Genomic DNA, 19,126 nt, shown 5'->3' with positions numbered 1-19,126 from the left:
CATTTTTAATCGAAAGCGCTATTGGCTGTTTCCATCACTATTTCAATAACTTTCTTGATGAAAAAAGAAGTTCAATAGAGAAACGTAATGGGATCCTTTAGGAGGTGGGCGATGGGTTTTTGACAACCGTTTTCATTTCTACAAAGGACATTTTTGTCAGGGTGAAATGTATTTAAAAAACAGGCTTATTTGAAAAAATAACACTCTGAGCTCTCGGGATGCTCTTTGATGGCTCCTTGCATCCATCCTGGGCATCTCACGATGGGCTGTGCGTGGTGTGGTGACTGTGTGGTTAATATTTAGCGTGATTGTCCCCAGGGCAGGGTCCTCAGCCCCTCGAGGGGCTGTTTTTTTGTAATCACAACCCTCCTTTAAGCATTCCCAGAAGAAAATCCTTGCTGCAACCTAAAGCCAGTGACTTGCACATGACTCTCTTATCTTGAAAACTTAACTAAGGTGGTTTTTTCCCCCCTTCTCCTTTCAAGGCAGGAGATGAAAGGCATGTTTGTGTCTATCTGCGTGTGTATGCAAGCACAGTAAATAGTGGGTGGGGATTATTAATACAGGACTAAACCCATCCCTGGCATGAAGCATGAGGAAGACATATGTTCCAACAACTTTCCGAAGGGGGTTCTGGCCAAGGTAGATACCAAGTGTTCCCTGGAGGGAAGAAGGAGGGAATGACAGCTCTTTTCTTTCCAAGATTGATGTAATTAAGGAGTTATAATGTCCTTTAACTTCCCTGCCCTTGGCACTGTTGTGTGCTGGCGTATTTATTTATTAGTTTTTTTAGCACTCATGAGTGGGTAATAGGCTTTATGTGGAGAGGCAGGAGGCCCAGAAATACAGCTCAGCATTGCGAGCAGAGATTGTTGTATTTCCCTGGGAGTGAGCATCCATCCATCCCTCGCTCCATCCCTCGCTCCATCCCTCGCTCCATCCCTCCCTCCATCCCTCGCTCCATCCCTCGCTCCATCCCTCGCTCCATCCCTCCCTCCATCCCTCGCTCCATCCATTCCTCCATCCCTCCCTCCCTCCATCACTCCCTCCATCCCTCCCTCCATCCCTCCATTCCTCCCTCCATCCCTCCATTCCTCCATCCCTCCCTCCCTCCATCCCTCCCTCCATCCCTCCCTCCATCCATCCCTCCCTCCATCCCTCCCTCCATCCACCCATCCATCTTCCCTGCGCGACCGACTCTGTGGCTGAGCACGAGGTTAAAACCACCATCTTTCCAGCTGCTGGTTAACATGCTGAACTTTGTAAAGGGAAGCTTATTTTAATTTAATAGAAAAATACATTATACATAATCCTTGCAATAAATTTCCCTCTGATCTGAAGGAGAATCTGCTGGTGTAATGCGTCCTCCCAGCCCAGGTACCTGCAGATTTGTGGCTGCGTGGCTTAAATAATAACAATAACAATACCAGCAGCAATAATATCCTTTGCTGCTGTCCTTGAGTGACAAAGATGATGGAAAATGAAGTTGTAGATAGCTGGAGATGACAATGTGAGTATCCTCTAGCCATCTTCCAGGTTATTAGCAGGTGTCAGTCACTGGAAGGAATCTAATCATTTCCAGACGTGGCGATGTCTCCGAACATCAGCCGTGGCTCACAGAAAGCAAATGGTTTTCACGGGCTTGATTCCCATTTCTGCTCAGACCCGTTCGAGAGGCTGTAACGGTGCAGATTTCCATGGCCACATCGCATCGCCCTGTTTCTGGGTGTCACCAACACACGTGTACAACACCTGCTACCGCTTGCTGTTGAGTGAGGTTATGGTTGAACTTGCTCCTGAGGGTCTCTTCCAACCGAAATGAATCTATGATTCTATCCTTTGCCCTTACCTGGTTTTCCGTCCTTCATCCTTGATTAATCCAAGATAAATGGTGATGGTGAGGCTGTAGCCATTGAGAAAGACGGGGAGCACAAGAGCGTCTGCTCACCCGCTTTCCCATCCCTGCGGACGCAGCGAGCTCTTCTGGAGCAAGTCATAGAGGGAAAAATTGCGTTGCTCCCTTTGAATCAGCATCCTTGATGGGTTAGTGGTATAAACACGCAATAATAATTGCTTTTTGGAATAGCACGACACGCACGCTGGGTGTCAAGACTTGTTGCCGTGGGGAGATTTGCTCCCATGTGCCTTTCCCGGAGGGTCCGGCTGGTCCGGAGGAGCCGCAGAACCACCCAGGTTCATTGTTTTCCAAGCAGGTGGTGCTTCGTGAGCTTAAAGTGAGCACCAGATGGGCAGAGATGATGAAAGAGGCATTGGCGTGAAAGGCTTCCCTCCGGGGTGTTAAATATTACATTCACCGAGCCCGCCGAACTGTTGAAACCAATAGAACTAATTAGAGAGCCGATGCCCGGGAAGGACGCGCCTTGGCTCACGGCTGCAAGAGATGCCAGATCATACAAAAACCTCCCTTTGTCTGGCCCAGCGTCTTGCGTGAGCATGGCGGGCAGGACACATGGTCTTTTTGGGGGGATGGTGCTGGAAAGGGGACGTGTCCCCTGTCCCACCTTCCAGCCTGGCTAAGGGCTGGGAAGTCAGGGGGTTGGCTGGGTTTTTTACCCCTTTATTATCTTCTAAGCAGATTGAGAAAGACCTGATCGATGTCTGCATGGCTTTGGAGAGCTATGCCTTGTCGTTTGCTCATGGATGAGGTCAGCGAGGGGTTTCCAGGGGAATGGAGAAGGAGAAGGGCTTGCCAGGGCCATAGGGGCTCTGGAGAGGGCGATAAAGTCGCCATCATGTGGCTGTCACCCGAATGATATCACAATGAGTGGCTACTGCTCTTTTCCAGTGTCACATCAGGCTTTGTAAGCGGAGAGACCTGGCGAAACCATCAGCACAGGCTGAGCACAGCATCTGTGTGGGCTTTGCTGCATTTGAGGTCTTAGTCCTTGGGGGAACAAGCGGGCACCTTGTGCCCCAAAAAAATCAGTTTTTCCTCAGGTTTCTGCCTCTGCTTTGCACTGTAATGTGCGGGACAGCTGTCTACATGTCATGAGTGGGAATAAATCCATTACTGTGCCCTTGTCAGTCTGAGGTCCTGTTCTCTTAATTGTTAGGAGCCAGCCTGCCAAGAGCTGCCCCGAAAAAGGGCAGAATTAGCCAAGCCAGCCCTTACCATCTGTGGCCTTGGTCGGAGCTGCTTCTCATCTTTGTGCCGCAATTGCCCCTTTGCCTCTCCCTCCCTGGCAGCCCTTGCGATGGAAATAGTAATAATAATAATAATAGAAAAGGCATTAAGACAAGTAGTTAACTGTAAAGATGAGTTGTTGCGTGGTGTCTGTGCAGATTCTGATCTCAGTGTCGAGGGAGCATCATTCCAGCCTAACGGCATCTTTCTGTGAAAGTGCTTTGTAGCGGTCATAAATAAACATGCCGGCTGAAAGGCACGATAACCGAAAAATGGAAACTGAGGCAGCCAGGGTCTTTATTATTGAGCGGACAAAGCATCTGTGATTAGCAAGAACAGGGGAGAGGAGAGGGTAAAAATAAAAGGCAGCCAATTGTGTTGCTGCCTTGTCCGTGTCAAGAGAGGATCTGGCTGTGGTGGGTTGACAGGTTGTCTGGATAAATACTTTGGGGGCAGAACATACATTTCTGATGGAACTTTCCTTTTTACAGCCGAGATCAGGAGCTCCAGAGGTACTGTCAAGGACGGACGAAGCTCTATAAATCAGGACAGGCTTTTTTGTCTGTCTGAAAAGTCTTATCTCGGAGTTCGGCCAGGCAATTTTTTGAGGTCTCTCTCGCTTCCTCCCTTCTCCTTATCAGAGCGCCACAGCTTTAAATGCAGATAGATACCCTCTAATGGAAGCACAAGCCGGAGCCCTCGCTCCTTGTAAGTGCCAGCTCGTAATTTAGTTGCGCGCCCTTTGGCACCGGCGCATCCGTCAAGAGCGGCACCTCCCGGCACGCCAGGAACCCCAGTGGTGGTGGCCATGGGGACTCCCGCCATTGCCACCTGTAAAATGGGCTCGGGCCGGTGGGTTTTTGCCATGTGGACGTGTTTGAGGGGATTAGGGAATGATAAAGAAATGCTTTCTGGTATGAGAGGCGGCAGGGTGGAGATGAGCAGGGTGGAGAGCAGCCCGCTTCAGTGCATCCTTTAGTTTTAATGTGTGTTTCCCCCCCCTCCCCCCCCCGCTTTTCATATTTAAACAAAAAGAGCTGGGAAGGAAGGATCTACTTTTGGCTGGGATGTCACGCACCCAAAATCAGAGCTCACCAGGGTGAAAACCACAATAAGGGGAAGGTGTCCAGCGACCCTTCGGCTGCTGGAGCCCGACCCAAACCTCCTCTGACCTTCTGAAATGCACCTGCCGGCGCCTGCATTCCATCTTATCACCTTCTCTGACATTCCTGACAGCTCCAGATGGTTAATTCCCTCTCTTTCCCCCCACGAATAGTGTTTTGCCTTCTGGCTAAAGCAGCGTGGTGGCATCAACCTGCCAGCTCCTCACCTGTGAACGTGTGAAGGGGCTTTAATAGGGGTTTTTCTCCTCTTTTTGCCCCACTGGGCTGTGACCGGGAGGGGAGACGGAACCGCGTGAGCCGCTAATTGCTTTGGCCCCACAACTCCCGAATGATGGGAAAGATTAAAAGGGAAGGAAAACAGCTATTATATCTCTTTCTTGAAAAAACTTGCAGCATGAAAGGCTCATTAACATCATTAGTGTTTCATTAACCTCTAGCCAGACAAATAAGCTTGGAGGTAATTTAACAGTATAGGGAAAAGAAAGAAAATTAAAAATTACCCAGGTGTAGGTGACATTCTCAAACGCTGTGCGTTTTGGAGGGTGCGGGTTCTGTTGCCAACAAATGGGAACAGTCCATAGGTGTGTTTACACACCGGGAGAGATGTATTTATTAATCTATACATGCAAACGTGTACTCTGGCTGCTGCTTTGTGCCATCCATTATAAGTCATCCCCTCTCAATTGCTTTCCCTTCAGTAAGACCTCCTGCTATTGAAGGAACATTGTTAATTCCTCCCCGAAATCTAGAGGTGGATTGAAATTGTAAATAAGTTGCAGTGTTGGTTTCAGTTGTAGTGTATTCTGGTAGCTTCCAGGATTGCTTAATTGATCTGGGTGGTTCATGAGCAAATGATAGAGGTGGTTTCTGCCTCTAAGAGACGTGAAACTAAAGAAAATTATGGAAGGGGAGATGTTTCTCCCCATCCTTCTGCAGAGGGATGAAGGTCACCGGGAGGAGATGGTGGTGGAGCTGAGTTGAACCTGCTCCTCACGGGTCCCAGTCCCGTTTATCCTCTTGTTCTCCTGTCCCACAAACCGGACCCTTCACTGCTTTACTTCATCCCTGTGAGGTTTTCCTGTTTCTGTGTTATTTGTGCTTTGTGATGTGGAGACCAGCAGGTTTCCTGCTGTTATCATGGGGGTGGGATGGGGACATCTCTGCTGTGTCCTTAGCTCTAATCCTGGCTTTCCTGTTTTCTCTGCCTTCCCGAGCAGTAAAAAGTGGATAACTCTTTACAGTGTTGTTTGAATTAGTGCTTATAAAGAACCTGAAGTGCAAAACGTGGTGTTAATGCCACTTCTTGTGCCTTTACCCACTTCTGCCCAGTGTTTAGCGTGACAAGAAATCTCAGCAAAGTGGGTGGATGTTTGCTTGAAGTTGCGATCGGGCTGTTACCTGGGGCAAGGAAGGGATGGGAGATGCTGAATAACATTGCGTTACCAGCTCTAGCTCCTTGTGCTTGTTTTCAGTATCACTTTGAGTCCCTGCGCTGCTCAGGGACTTAAAAATCTGCAGTTTTTAGTGCTGCAGGAAGTTCTGTTTGGTGTGAGTCAGCCCCAGACCTCCGTGTTTCACAGGGTCCCAAAGCAGCCCGCAGGCACAAATAACCTTTGCGCCGCACTCTCCGCTGTTTGTGTAAACTCAGCTCTATTCCCGTGAGGACAGAGCGGCGGAGAGAGCGGGTAAAACTTCCTGGTGAAAAAGGGTCTTGCAAATCGGTGTCTGCGATGACAAGGACATCAGCAGCTGGAGCCTTAGGGCTGAATAGCACAGCCTGCAGCTTGCAGGTACAGATGTGGACCCTGCTTAGCCAGATGTGCAGGCGACAAGGCTGATTCTTTCTTTAGGCAGGGCAGGAAGGGGCTGAGGAATGTCTTTAAGCACCTCCAGATTAGCCTGTGTGGTACAAAACTCAGGCAAATTTCATGTGTGACCTGATATTGATAGGGGGGAGTGATTTGGGGTGCTTGAGCAGGGTCGTGAAGAGCTTTCTGCAAATTTGGGACCCCTTTTTTGCCAGATGAGCCTTTTGAACATGGCAGCCTTCAAAATCACTTGGAGAAATCTTGGTCTGGTTCTGCCATCATGAAACAGCACAGACCGAAACACTATAAAGATCATTTTTGTTGCCATCTATCAGTGTTTCTATCTGTGTTTCCATCCCATCCTTTTGACAACAGTGTATGAGCAGCCAGGATTTATCCTTCCCAGCTAAATCTCTTTCAACCCATGCAAGAAGCCCAGGAAATGATTTGACAAAAAATATATAGTTCACTGAAATTATTCAACCCTCAAGCGGTCAGGTTTAGGTCAGTGTAAATTTGGAATAAATATTTGTTCTGGTTCTTATCTTAGCCAGGTTGATTTACCCAGCAGCAGCTGATAGCTCCTTTTAAATTCACTGCAGAATTGGCTTCTTCCAAATGCTTCTTCCCCCCTTCTCCCCCATGTCCCTGCCTGGGTTTGTTATCACAGGGTGGCACCCACAGGTTCCAGGTTGCTGACAAGCTCTGCAGGATCCTCAGCCCTCTGTTTTTCCCAAAGTAAAAATATGCACGGGAAGTGCATGGAAATAGCTTTTAAAATAGAATTTAATCAGAAAATTAGGAAAAGCTTCTCTAACTTTTCTTCAAAAGCCCAAAGTAGAGAGTGCTTTGGAATAGACTTTTTTACCCTATGTGCAGACTTTAAATGAGCTAAAAACCAGGAGGTGCCCTTGTGCCAGCCCCTTGCCTGTGTCACCCCTTCCCAGCCCTCTGCGTTCCCCGCATCTGCCTCTCGCTTTCTGCAGCACAAGAGGGGACAGCAAGGAGCGTGGTCCTGGAGCATCCCTGCCCAGAGCATCCCTGTCCGGCTGCATCCCTGTCTGGCAGCATCCCTATCCAGAGCATCCCTGTCCAGCTGCATCCCTGCCCAGAGCATCCCTGTCCGGCTGCATCCCTGTCTGGCAGCATCCCTATCCAGAGCATCCCTGTCCGGCTGCATCCCTGCCCAGAGCATTCTTGCCCAGAGCATCCCTGTCTGGCTGCATTCCTATCCAGCTTCATCCCTACCCAGCTTCATCCCTGCCCAGAGCATCCCTGTTTGGCTGCGTCCCTGTCCGGCTGCATCCCTGCCCAGAGCATCCCTGTCTAGAGCATCCCTGTCCGGCTGTATCTCTGCCCAGAGCATCCCTGTCCGGCTGTATCCCTGCCCAGAGCATCCCTGTCCAGCAGCATCCCTACCCAGAGCATCCCTACCCAGAGCATCCCTGCCGGTGCCTGAGGAAGCAGCACCATCTCGTGTCGGTCTGGAGCTGGCACAGCTGGTACCTGCACATGTTGCATCTCCCGGGGAGCTCAGGAGAATACTGGCAGTCCCCAGTGTCCCCAGCGCCAGCCCTTTCCCCGTCCTGCCCTCTCAGGACCTGCACCACACTTTCCTCCTTTTTTCCCCCCTCCTGTTTTTCAAGGGCAGCAACCTCTGAAGCCTTCTGCTAACAGAGATGATGCTGAATGGTTCAAAAGTGCATCTTCTTTCCCAGGGATGTAGGTGTGGGTCTGGTTCAGGAGATGCAGAGGTGCTGAGGATTGTTTGCTGTTGCTCAGACTCCTTTTATACCAGTCTATTTTATACTTGTCTGAAATAATAACTGCATATAATATAACTAGGAGGCCTGTTCCTTTTGAGGTAGGGTTTTTGAGACTTTACAACAAAGACTGAGCACATCCCTTAAAGGAGTTTTGTCCTTTATGAGGCTGCTGCCCCTGGAGATGGTGGGTTTAAAGGGTTTCTCATGAAACCAGGACTGTCAATAGCATAAGGTCCAAAGAAGCTGGTTTTGATCAGAGTATTTCTGGCGCTGTGAGATGCTGAAAGAAAAAGCCAGTGTGTAGTACCTCTTGCTGGTCAGGATCTGCATGTGTCGTGATGGGGAGAAGCTGCCAAGAGTGGAACTTACAGCTGAATGCCTGGAGATGGCAGGGCTGAGACTCAGCTGGGTAATGCATTTCTTTTTAGGGATGTGTAAGGTTTTTCCTGTGTTGGAATCAGCCGATTTCAAGCCAACACTGAAATGCCGCTCTTTGGAAAAGAACAGCTTGGTCCCTGCTTGGGAATGATATCCTCTTAGGGGAAAATGAGGTACGTCATCTTTAAAACAGCAGTTATAGCAGCTGGTGAAGCAGCTCAGGTGGGTTTGTTGGAAAACTTTGTGCCCCATCTCTGGGATCCCAGGGGATTGGAGACAGTGAGTGTTTCCAGGCAAGACTTTTCGCTGGAAAGTCTTTTGCAAAAAAAAAAAGAGGAAAAAGAAAAAGGAACATTTGGAGAAACAAAACACTACAACCTCGTTCCCACCAGCAAGTGTGTGGTTTTGTTTGTCGTGTTCAAATTGAGGTGGCTGCATTTGAAGTGCACCTGCAAATATCTATATGATCCATTTACAGATAGAGCCCTAGAAGATGAAACTTGTAGTTTCAGCAAAGAGCATAAAATAACCCCATGCTTTTGCCTTTCTTTTTCCATTCTGGCTAGTAAGGAGTCTGCTATTGGCACGAGGCTACCTGGAAAATGCCAGGTGAGCCTTGATCAGCACAGTCCAGTTTCATATTTGTATTTGCAGAAAGTCTCTGTACAGTGCAGAAACTCTCCGTGCAATGCAGAAACTCTCTGTACAGTGCAGTTTTCTTGCCAAAGACCCTCCCCAGGAGCTCTCCTGTGCCTCCCAGCACCCAAGACCCGCTTGACGGACCAGGCAGGGGTCCCCAAAGCAGTGACAGCAGCGGGGAGGTGGCAGCGTGCTGCCCAGTGCCTGCGGCAGCGTTTCGCTGCCGGAGGGCTCTAGGGCGGGAGCCAAATTGGGGCTGGATATTGACATTGAAAGTTGGCTTTTTGAAAGGCACAACAGCCTTTGCTTGCTGCAGAGCTAATTATTATGCAAATTCATGCTAATAAACTCTGCCTTGCATGTTGTTGAGAAGCTGCCTTTCCCGGTTAACATACCAGTAATGAGAGGTAGATTTGTAATTCAGATGCCAGTGGTAATATCCTAAATTACTCTGCGCTATAATGGACTTTATTTCTCTCTCCCCTCAGCTCTCCCCCCACCCCCCAGTCCAAATGTCAATGCAAATCAGTTACAACTTTGCATATTTATTGCGGTTGTATTTATTGTTGATACAGGGGTGGGACCCTCAGCTAAACAGCTCCCTCTGGCACTGCCATCATGCCGAGGGGCTCACTGGGCAGTTTTACCTGCCTGGCATCAGCTGTTGCAAGCTCCTGGGATGCTCGGAGGGCATTGAGATGCTTTGCATCCTTCCTGGGATGCTCGCAGGGTGTTGGGATGCTTTGCATCCCTCCCAGGATGCTCAGAGGCCATTGGAATGCTTTGCATCCCTCCTGGGATGCTCACAGGGTGTTGGGATGCTTTGCATCCCTCCCAGGATGCTCAGAGGGTGCTGGGATGCTGTGCATCCTTCCTGGGATGCTCGCAGGCTGTTGGCATGCTTGGAGGACATTGGGATGCTTTGTATCCCTCCCAGGATGTTCGGAGGACATTGGGATGCTGTGCATCCTTCCTGGGATGCTCGCAGGGTGTTGGGATCCTTTGCATCCTTCCTGGGATGCTTGGAGGACATTGGGATGGTTTGTATCCCTCCAGCCTTCTCTCACATCCATTTCCAAAAGGGGATTTTTGTAACTCTTATTTCAAAGAACTTGTGGCTTCGGTCTCCTCTGAGCTGGCTGAGCACAGGGCAGGGACCATCTCGCTGCTTTTTTGCAGCAGTGCCTTGCTGGAGGTAAATCCTGGGTAGTTTTTGGCAAGCAGCATCCCCCTCTGGACCCAGCATCCCCCATCCATCGCCTTTTTCTATCCCAAGGAGCAGCTCCAAAGTGGGGAGAGCATCTGGTATTTTTTTTTATTCATTAATTCCGTAACATCTTTCAGTGGGTGGTTTTACATGATTGCTTATTCCCTGAGTTTGGTAGAGATAACCAAGGAAGCACGGATCATTTCCAGCCTAAGCTAGGATTTAGGCCTAAAGCTAGTGAACTGAGGCTTAGATTAGATGGCATCAGCCCTCTGTAATCTGTCTCTGTAAGATTTTGGCCCAACTTTGTCATCTTAATCAATGGAAAATCATGCAAGTCAGCTGTGCTTGACATTTCGGCTACCGCTGGGCCGCTTCTGAGCCAGCAATACCCTTCTGTTCCTCAGCGTCCCGTGTGTCACAAATGTAAGCGCAGGTTTCTTGCTGGAACCGTGAACTGGTGATGAGAAAATCCTGACTTGAGGTTGCCTGGCAGGGAAGGAAAAGCAAACCCATCCCTGCAAAAACAAACAAACAGACAAAACCCAAACCAAACCAAACCTGGAAAACCCAAACAATTGGTATTACTTCCGATTTTTGTGAGTTTGTGGTTTCTGATTTTGTATCTTTTGTAGTTTTCCCTAGGAAAATCTTGTCAGAGGGGCCGTTTCAGGGTATTGCTCTCCTCTGGCTGAGCAGAGGGAAAGCTAAAGGACAAAGTTGCATCCCAGTGGGTTTAAGCCTGGTGTGGGCTCAGATCTGGCTGGTCCTGGCTTTCTGCTTACTCTGAGGTGTGTTTTCATCTTCTTTTTACCTTGCTGCAAAAGAGAACAGCTCCCGAAGCGTGAGAATATTATCCAAATCCTTTGTTTAAGGATGGACAAATTGACAATGCCTTGAGAACTGGCTTTTGGGGAAATACTCCCTGCTTTGGGGGTGATTATTTGGGGAAGGAGTGATTATTTGGTGAGTGAGCTCAGCTTGGGCTCTCCAAACTGTTGTATGTGCATTATGTATAGGCTGTGCAATGCTTGTGTCTGATGCATTTCCCTCCCCGGGTTTGCTCCCATCTGGGATTCAGGCCATGCGCCCATGTTAAAATAGCACGATGGACCAGGGATGCTGCTTTGGGGTGAGACCTCAAGCAAGCGCGCAAGTGCCTCCGGGCCTGTCCAAATCAAACACAGAGGTTTTGGAAGCCTTTGAACATTTTTACTTTGCTTCCATTTGCATTCCGGCTTCTGCACCAGCAGAAACCAGCCGGGCTGAGGAGAGAGGGAGAGACTTTTGAAAGGGACATGGAGATGCTCTGCAGCCCCGCCGTGGTCTCCCTGCGTGGACCAGGCACGCAGAGGGATGCTTGCTGGCTTTGCTCTGAGTCAGTGTTTTGCTGCACACTAAAGTTGTCAGAATCATCCCTTCCAGCCTCAAAATGTCCATGAGTCACTGAGGAGCAAAGGGATGCAGAGCCAAAACGCTGCATGCAGCCTGTGGTGAGTGATTTAAGGCAGAGTAGCCTTGAGGGCTGGGCAGTATTCCCAGCCCTTAATTTGCTTTGTGTGGTCCCCACGCAGCCCCTCAGCTGTGCCCCTGCTTCACATCTGCACTTTGTAGGCAGACGTGCATCCTTGTAAATCCTTCTGCATCTTCATGCACCTTGTGCATCCTCACATCCTCGTGCACTTTGTGCATCTTTCTGCATCCTCATGTACCTTGTGCATCCTTTTGCATCCTCGTGCACCTTGTGCATCCTCACATCCCCGTGCACATTGTGCATCCTTCTGCATCCTCGTACACCTTGTGCATCCTTCTGCATCCCCATGCACCTTGTGCATCCTCACATCCCCATGCACCTTGCGCATCCTCACATCCTCGTGCACCTTGTGCATCTTTCTGCATCCTCATGTACCTTGTGCATCCTTCTGCATCCTCATGCACCTTGTGCATCCTCACATCCCCATGCACCTTGTGCATCCTCAAGCATCCTGGCACCATGAAGGGGATGCCAAGTGTTGCTTGGCACCGTGAAGGGGATACCTAGTGTTGCTTGACACCAAGCAGGGACCAAAGGGTGTGTGGTAGCGAGATGCCGGACCTGGGGAGCGTGGGGACGTGTGCGGGTCGTGCTGTGTGGTGAGCAGCCGGGAGCAGTGTGCAATGCTGCAGTTCTTCCACACGGTGCTGACAAAACTCCATGGCAGATGGAGAAGCCTCTAGATCATCAGTCCTTTCCACAGGTGCACGTTGTCCCCATCACCCTGCTGTAGTTTCCCCCATCCCCAATGTGACAAAAAGCTGTCAGTGCGCCCATGACTGTATTAAATTTGATCCCAGGGATGCAGTAAAGAGAAGGTTGGATGGGTTAGATTGTAGCTCTGATTGCTGCAGGGTCTGGAGACCCCACGGACATCCTGCTCCCATTGCACCAGTTGCTCTCCAAGCCGTGGAGACAAGGTGGGGTTAGAGAATCCAGGGTGAAATCTCTCATACACACGTACACTCAAGAGCCAGCCACCCACCAAATGTCTGCAGCAGTTTCTTAATTGCTTTCTTAACTTTGTTACTCCTCTTCTGTTGGCAGTGCCCTGAAGCCAGGAGTCCCCCAGGTACGTTAGCTCTCGCATGCTAAAATTAGCTGCTTTTATTTAATTTTAAATAAACGTGGCTTTCTTTGAGTGCCTCCCAGCATCTGCCGCGGAAGGGGGCAGAGGGAACGCGTGGTTAATTTTGCATGTGCTGTTCTTTAAAGAGCCATGTATTATTCGGCCTTTGGAAAGTTCTTAATGTTTCTTGCGGCTGTCCTTTGTGACCCCGTGCCAGTCAGGCACTGTGGCTACAAAACGAGGATTTGAATACTTCATCTCTCCTGACATATGTCTGTCTGGACTGGTTAGAGCTGACACTTTTCAGGATGGGTCTATGGGCTCTGGTGCACGCTGCTGTGTTTAGAGCAGTGTTTAGAGGTGTTTGAGCCCTGCCTAGGTTAGGCTGAGCCCCAGGACTGTGCAAGGTGGGACAGCATCTCTGCCACATGTTCTCCGTATGGCCTTGGGCAAGTCACTTAGCACACCCGTGCTTCTCCTTCTTGCTGTTTGGGATCACAATGGGATGGCATTGGGATAATCTGGGATGGAGAGAAGGGTCTCAGAAGAGCACGAACCAGGAGGCAGAAGGGCCGGAGGGTCTCTCTGTTTGCAAAGTTTCCTAAGCCGAGGGTGGCGTGCACGGGCATGTTTTACATAGGGTGCTAAAATAATTCATGGAGAGCTCTCCCTTTCAGCAGAGGAGGTGGTCAAGACGAGCAAATAAATCTTTAAAAGAATAATGTTTTCAAAATCAGGCTCCTTGTCCTCGAACCCTTTGATGTATGAGAGCAATAGTAGGTAGGACACATGGTAAAATATACATGAGATCTCCGTGGAAGAGAATAGCAGAGTAGAGAAAATATTAGTGTTTACATCAAAACTCAATTGGAGCACTCGTTTCGAGATGATAGTTTATGATACTGAATGCAATTTAGTCCCACAAGGCTGTTTCTTCTGCGGGTGACACACGGGCTCGCTCCCAACGTCCTCATTCATTCCCTCCCTCTCACCGCGATCTCAAGGTGGTTGGGAAGAGGAGGAAATCATCGGCTTTTGGCAGAATTTCTGGTTCTTAGAGACCCGAGCATGGTGTTGTCTCTCCCCCAGGTTGGGAGAGATGAGGATGCAGAGGACAGAAATCTCTGGTGTTCAGTCCATCAGTCCCTCCGCTCCGTCCCGCCGCTTTCAGAACCAAGCCAGCACCCAGAATCGCTGTGATCAGTGGATGGGACAGATTTACTCCTGCTCTCAGCTCTCCTGGGAGCTTCACACGTCTTGAGCAGATCACCAGTGCGCTCCGTTTGCCAGTCTGCAGGTAGATGAATATTGCCCCATAGAGGGCTGGGGAGCAGGAGGGTGTGCGAGAGCGGTCGCTCAGCGTCCTCCAGCATCCCCGACATGATGGGGACAGGGAGGGCAGCGTTTTCGGGTAGGTGACCCACAGGGACCTGCCTGTTCTCCTCCACACGCAGCAGATGCTGAGCTCTGCAGTCCCGCTGGGTGCATTAAATACACTTTTATTTGCAGCGGGTGCACAATGTTAATGGCTAGACGCACAGCACCAGCGGCAGATATCTTTAGGCAGAGGGTTTACCTGAATGTTTCCTCCAGATTGTGCACATACCCATCCCCTGGCATCACCCCACAGCCCTATGTGGAGCCCTGAGCACCCACAGCAGCTGGACGAGGAGGCTCTTAGTGTCCATCTTAGCCAAGGTGGAAGATATTTTAGTCCTTTCAGAAGTGTATCTTTTTTACTCTCCTTTATCTTAATGCACTCTCCTCCTGGTTATGAAGAGCTGCGTCAGAAATCGCTCCCCACTTCCTGCATTTTTCCCCGGTATATTAGCCGGTCTGGCTGGTGAGGATCTAACTTACTCGTGAACAACACTGGCTTCAATCTGTGCGCATTCCCCAGGCTCGCACTTAACGCAGTTCCCCAGGGCTGGGGCTGTCAGGGCCGGCAAGTGTGATTTGCTTTGCAAGCGGAGGATGAAATGCCCTTAGCAGAGTTATTTGTTCTGCGGATGGCAGGAGAGGTTGGATGCCCCATCCTACCTGAGCGTGCTCCCAGTTCCACCACATCCGAGCTCTCAGTGCTCCTCCCCTTCCTTGTTTCCTAATGTGCAATTAGTTACATGCATGTAAATTATAGAGGGAGCAGGAAAGAGGGAGATGAGTGCGAGACTTAAAAATAACCCTCAAACTATAAAAATATTAATTTATTCCAGTGCAAATGTTGTTTTTTGTAACCCTGTTTCTCTCGGCGGCCCTGGGGTGGAGGGAGGGAGGCGTCAGCGTAGGAGCTGGGCAGCAAACGGGAAAGGAGGATGTGAGTTTCAAAGTCACCTGGGAGATGGGGATGCTCAGTTCCCATTAATTTTAATAAGACCAGGACATCTGTCTCACAGCTGACTTTGAAAATATCAGCCCAAACTTTGTCTAACCCTCAGTTCTTGTAACAATGCTTTGATGGCAATTAGCAATAAAAGTGGCTTTTAAACATGCGGGTGCTTCCTAACCGGCTGCCGTGATGGATTTATAGAGACCTTGTTAAAGGGAGAACAGCTTTGTCGTGGTTTCAGACCTGCTGTAAGGCAGGAGAGAAAAACGCCTCTTGTTTTTGCCAAAGACCAAGGGATCCACCACCATCTTGCTAATGGAGGGTCAGGAGTGTTTTTAGTTTCTTCTCAAAACCTGCAAGCGTGGTCGCCGTGTATTTCCCTAGTGATCGTCTGTCTGTTTGCACACCTTGTACCATGGTGCTGCAGGCTTTTGATTTCTTCATCCTCGCTGTATTACTTTTCAGCCGTCTTTATTGGATTTCATCTCGCTGACTTTTTTTTGGCTGTTTGTCTAATTTATCGGGAGTATTTTGAATTCTGAGCCTCGCTTCTGGAGCGTGCCCAGCTCCTCCCAGTCCAGGCTCCTCTCTGCCAGATCTCAGACGTTTTCTGCTTTATTATCCCCATCACTGCTGAAATATCAAGCGAATAGACTCCAGCCCAGGGCAGACGAGGGGAACCCATTTGAAATGCCCTCCCTGGTGATGGGGAAAGGCTCAGTAGCTATGGTCACCTCGGTTCAGCCTATGACATTTCCACCCCCTTTTTTTCCCAACTCCACTCATAGGGGATGTAACGCGGGACGATGTCGAGCGCTTTAATGAAGTCAAAGTATATGGCGTCTGCTGCCTCCCCTCCTGCGATCCATGAGACCAATTACGCCGTCAAAAAAGGAAATTAAGTTGGCTTGACATGATTTGCTATTGACAAACCCGCAGTGGCTGTTTCTTATCACTCCATTATCTCCTCAGCGCTCCCAAAATTGATTGCTGTGTAATTGGGCCGCGCGTCTCGGGGAGGATAGGGCACAATGTGCACAACCCCTTGGGCATGCAGGAAAGTGGAGGCGAAGAAGGGGTTTCCTTCCTCAACTTTCATGTTTTTGGCTCTGCTGCTGAGAAGGGGTGATGGTTTCACCCATCCAGGTCCTCAACGTGATGGGCACCTTTGGGAGATGTCTTGGTGTCAAGAAAGGACCACGCACTTGGTTTTTGAGGGATTTATAGGACCTCATGGGAAGCTCAGCATCGATCCAATTTATCCCATTGATTCCCAAATCCCTGGGGACCGTGAGCAGATATTGAGTCAGCCAGAAACCCCCGCTGCAATTTCCCTCCCCCAGCTCCCATGTTTACTCTTCATACGAGTCCTGCGATTTAGTTTTATGACCCTGGCGATCAATTCTCCATCAGGAGCTCGGGAAAGGCTACTGATGTGTTTCCGATAAATGGTACGTCAAGGAAAATATATATTGTCCTGGCCCCCATCTCATTTCCTCTGCGCCGCACCCACCTTTGGCAAACACCTCCAGGGGGTAGAAACGGGGATTTGTCGTTCATTTGAGTGTTAGGAAGGAGGGGATATCGATTCCCCTGGGGCAAGAGGAATGGGGGAGAGAGAATTCATGCAATAGAGTCACCGATTTGGATTTGGCCGCAGACATGGGGAGCATGCGAAGTTTCGCACAGAGTGATCGCGCTGGAGTCGGAACAAGCGTCAGGGAAAATAACTGGAGGCTGATGTTAATAATTAAGTTTTCTAATGAGAGCATTAGTTTTCCACCGGTAGATGGATTCAGCTTTCCCTGTCTTGGCGTTGCTGTGTATAAACCCAGCTCAGTTTTCCACCTGCCCTTGTTGCTCAGGACAAAACCCCGTGCGGGCAGCAATTCCTCCTCTTACCTCCCGCGATGGACAGGCCAGGAGGGGATGGAACCATTATATTTAATGTACTATGGGAGTTTGGTGCTGACCCTCCGGTTTCCTCATCTGTAAAATGGACTTCAGGGATCCTGCAGCTGGGTGGATTTTGTTGAGCAAAAGTGTTTTCTGCCAGCAATCTGGGTTGCAGTGAGATTTGCATTTGTGATGGTGGGAAGGGACTGGAAACAGGAGGATCTTCTTTCCTGGGGAAAATCCAAACTAAGACATTTTGTTTGAAACTGGCACATCAAAACCTTGCAAATGCGGTTTGGTACAATGCACTGGTTTGATGAAACCAAGAAAAAAAGTGCCTGTTTCTGAATTTCAGCGTTGTGGAACTGATGATTCCAGAGAAAACCTTTCAACTTCTCACCCTATCTCAAGATGAAAACAAATGTTGAACTACTGAGATTTCCCAGAGGAAAGAAATTCTGCTTTCCTAACACCTCTAACACTTACTTTTTGTTGTAAATCATTTTGAGCTCTACAGATGAAAAGCTCTTGGTAGATGCAAAGTATTGCTGCTTTTTATTTTATTTATTATTCATCATGATAGTTCATGCCCAAAGAGGAATTCATATTCTTCCTTTCTTAGCTGCTGGGGCCTATGGAAATCACCCTGAATGCTTGTGGTTGTGTGAGAAATGGGAAAATTCATTAAAATTTCATCATTCCTGGCTTAAAGTGTTTGTTTGACCATCTCTGCTGGGGGATGTTTTCTGGCTCCCAATGACCCAATGGGTTTGGCTTTGCCAGGATGGGAAAAGGTGGGGGATCCCCCGTGGGAACCGGGGGGATGGAGGAGGAGGAGGCAGCTGATGAACTTTGCTAATTGCCAAGGTTTGCAGGCAGTGGAGTCCCAGGCGCCGGGTTGGATTTGCTTTGGCACGAGGCACTTGCAGCACCTGCTCCCCACTAGTCCCGGGGGGCATGGGGAGAAGGGGTGGATATTAAAAGAATATCTACCAAAAAACTCATGTGGTGGCAAAGGGAGGGAGCCTCCGATGAAGTTTCCCCCAACACGCAATTAATTTTGACTTAATAAGACATTTATTGTATAATAAACAACAACCGATTCATGAAAAAAATATTTATAGAGGATTTACGGCTGGGTAATGAATTTGTAGCTCAGTTTGCGTCGACTGGATTTATTTACATAGCAGTTAAACCTCAATCAATAATATGCTTTTAATAATCACTATATTTAAGTGGTATTTCAACAATGCGCTGTAATTAGGCCATGAATTCTGCTGTAATTCTTTAGATTTAGTATACTTCGGGGTTCAGAGTCTCTCCTTGATCGCGATGCAAGCGCTCCATTAACATTAATTAAGTGAGTGCCAATCAGGCAGAGAATAAACCTCACTCTGCGTGATCTGTCGGTGAATAGCAACAGGGTGGTAGGAGAGGAGCAGCTCAGGCTTCCCGGGATAGGCAAAAACTGTTTTGCTTCAGTATCCTTCAGCGTCTCGTGGATCTTCAGCTCCGTTATCACCCCACAGAAGGCGATTCAGGGCAGAGACCAGCGCTACTGACGGGCACGTTTCCATCCACCTCTCTGCATCAAATTTCTGGTTTATACCCATGGAGCTGTGGCTACAGCTCAGGCCAGGGGGGAAAAAAGCCCCCAGGAGCTGGGTTTTCTGGGCGGATTTGCTCCGTTTCTGGGAAGACAGCTCCTGAGCCGGGTGATCCATCACAGAGGATGCAGGATGAGGATGCTCGTCCCATTCCCAGCACGAATGGGACGTGTTGAATGCAGGGAATGGTCCTGTTGTTTGGGGCTGTTTAGCTGCTGGTGCAAGGCAGATGACTGACAGGAGTTCTGGTGCTTTGCTTTCCTCTACCCAAGATAATTTTAACTCGGCTTTTTAGTTGGGTTTAGTATTCTGCCAGGAGCACTGATAAACATGAGCGTGGAGTGGGTGCACTTCAGAGCATGATGCTGCAAAGTTTTGCTCTATTCACAAGGCACTTGGAAGTTTTTTTCCGAGATGAATTACGCTTTAAATTCACATTTTTCTCCTGCTCTCGGTCGGTCGGTCTGTCTAATCTCTCTTTGTCTGGGCAATTGTACCTCCTGTCTCTGTCTGCAGCCGATGATATCACTCCTGAGAAAGATACGGGTGTGTATATTTAGAAAATGTCTCCTGCATTCTTCTCCCACAGGGACACTTGAAATGGCTTTGGGGGGGAAAAAAAAACCC

The 19,126-nt window shown here is 49.1% G+C and overlaps 1 protein-coding gene across 3 annotated transcripts in view; it reads left to right on the top strand.

Annotated features, from left to right (window-relative positions):
* OPCML (opioid binding protein/cell adhesion molecule like) overlaps positions 1-19,126 on the top strand; it is a 291,768-nt gene that overhangs the window by 158,889 nt on the left and 113,753 nt on the right. The window lies entirely within an intron of this gene.

The sequence above is a fragment of the Columba livia genome, chromosome 24 (assembly GCF_036013475.1).
Source record: "Columba livia isolate bColLiv1 breed racing homer chromosome 24, bColLiv1.pat.W.v2, whole genome shotgun sequence".
In the NCBI taxonomy this organism is placed as follows: domain Eukaryota; kingdom Metazoa; phylum Chordata; class Aves; order Columbiformes; family Columbidae; genus Columba; species Columba livia.
This window is presented reverse-complemented; position numbering and strand designations above follow the sequence as displayed.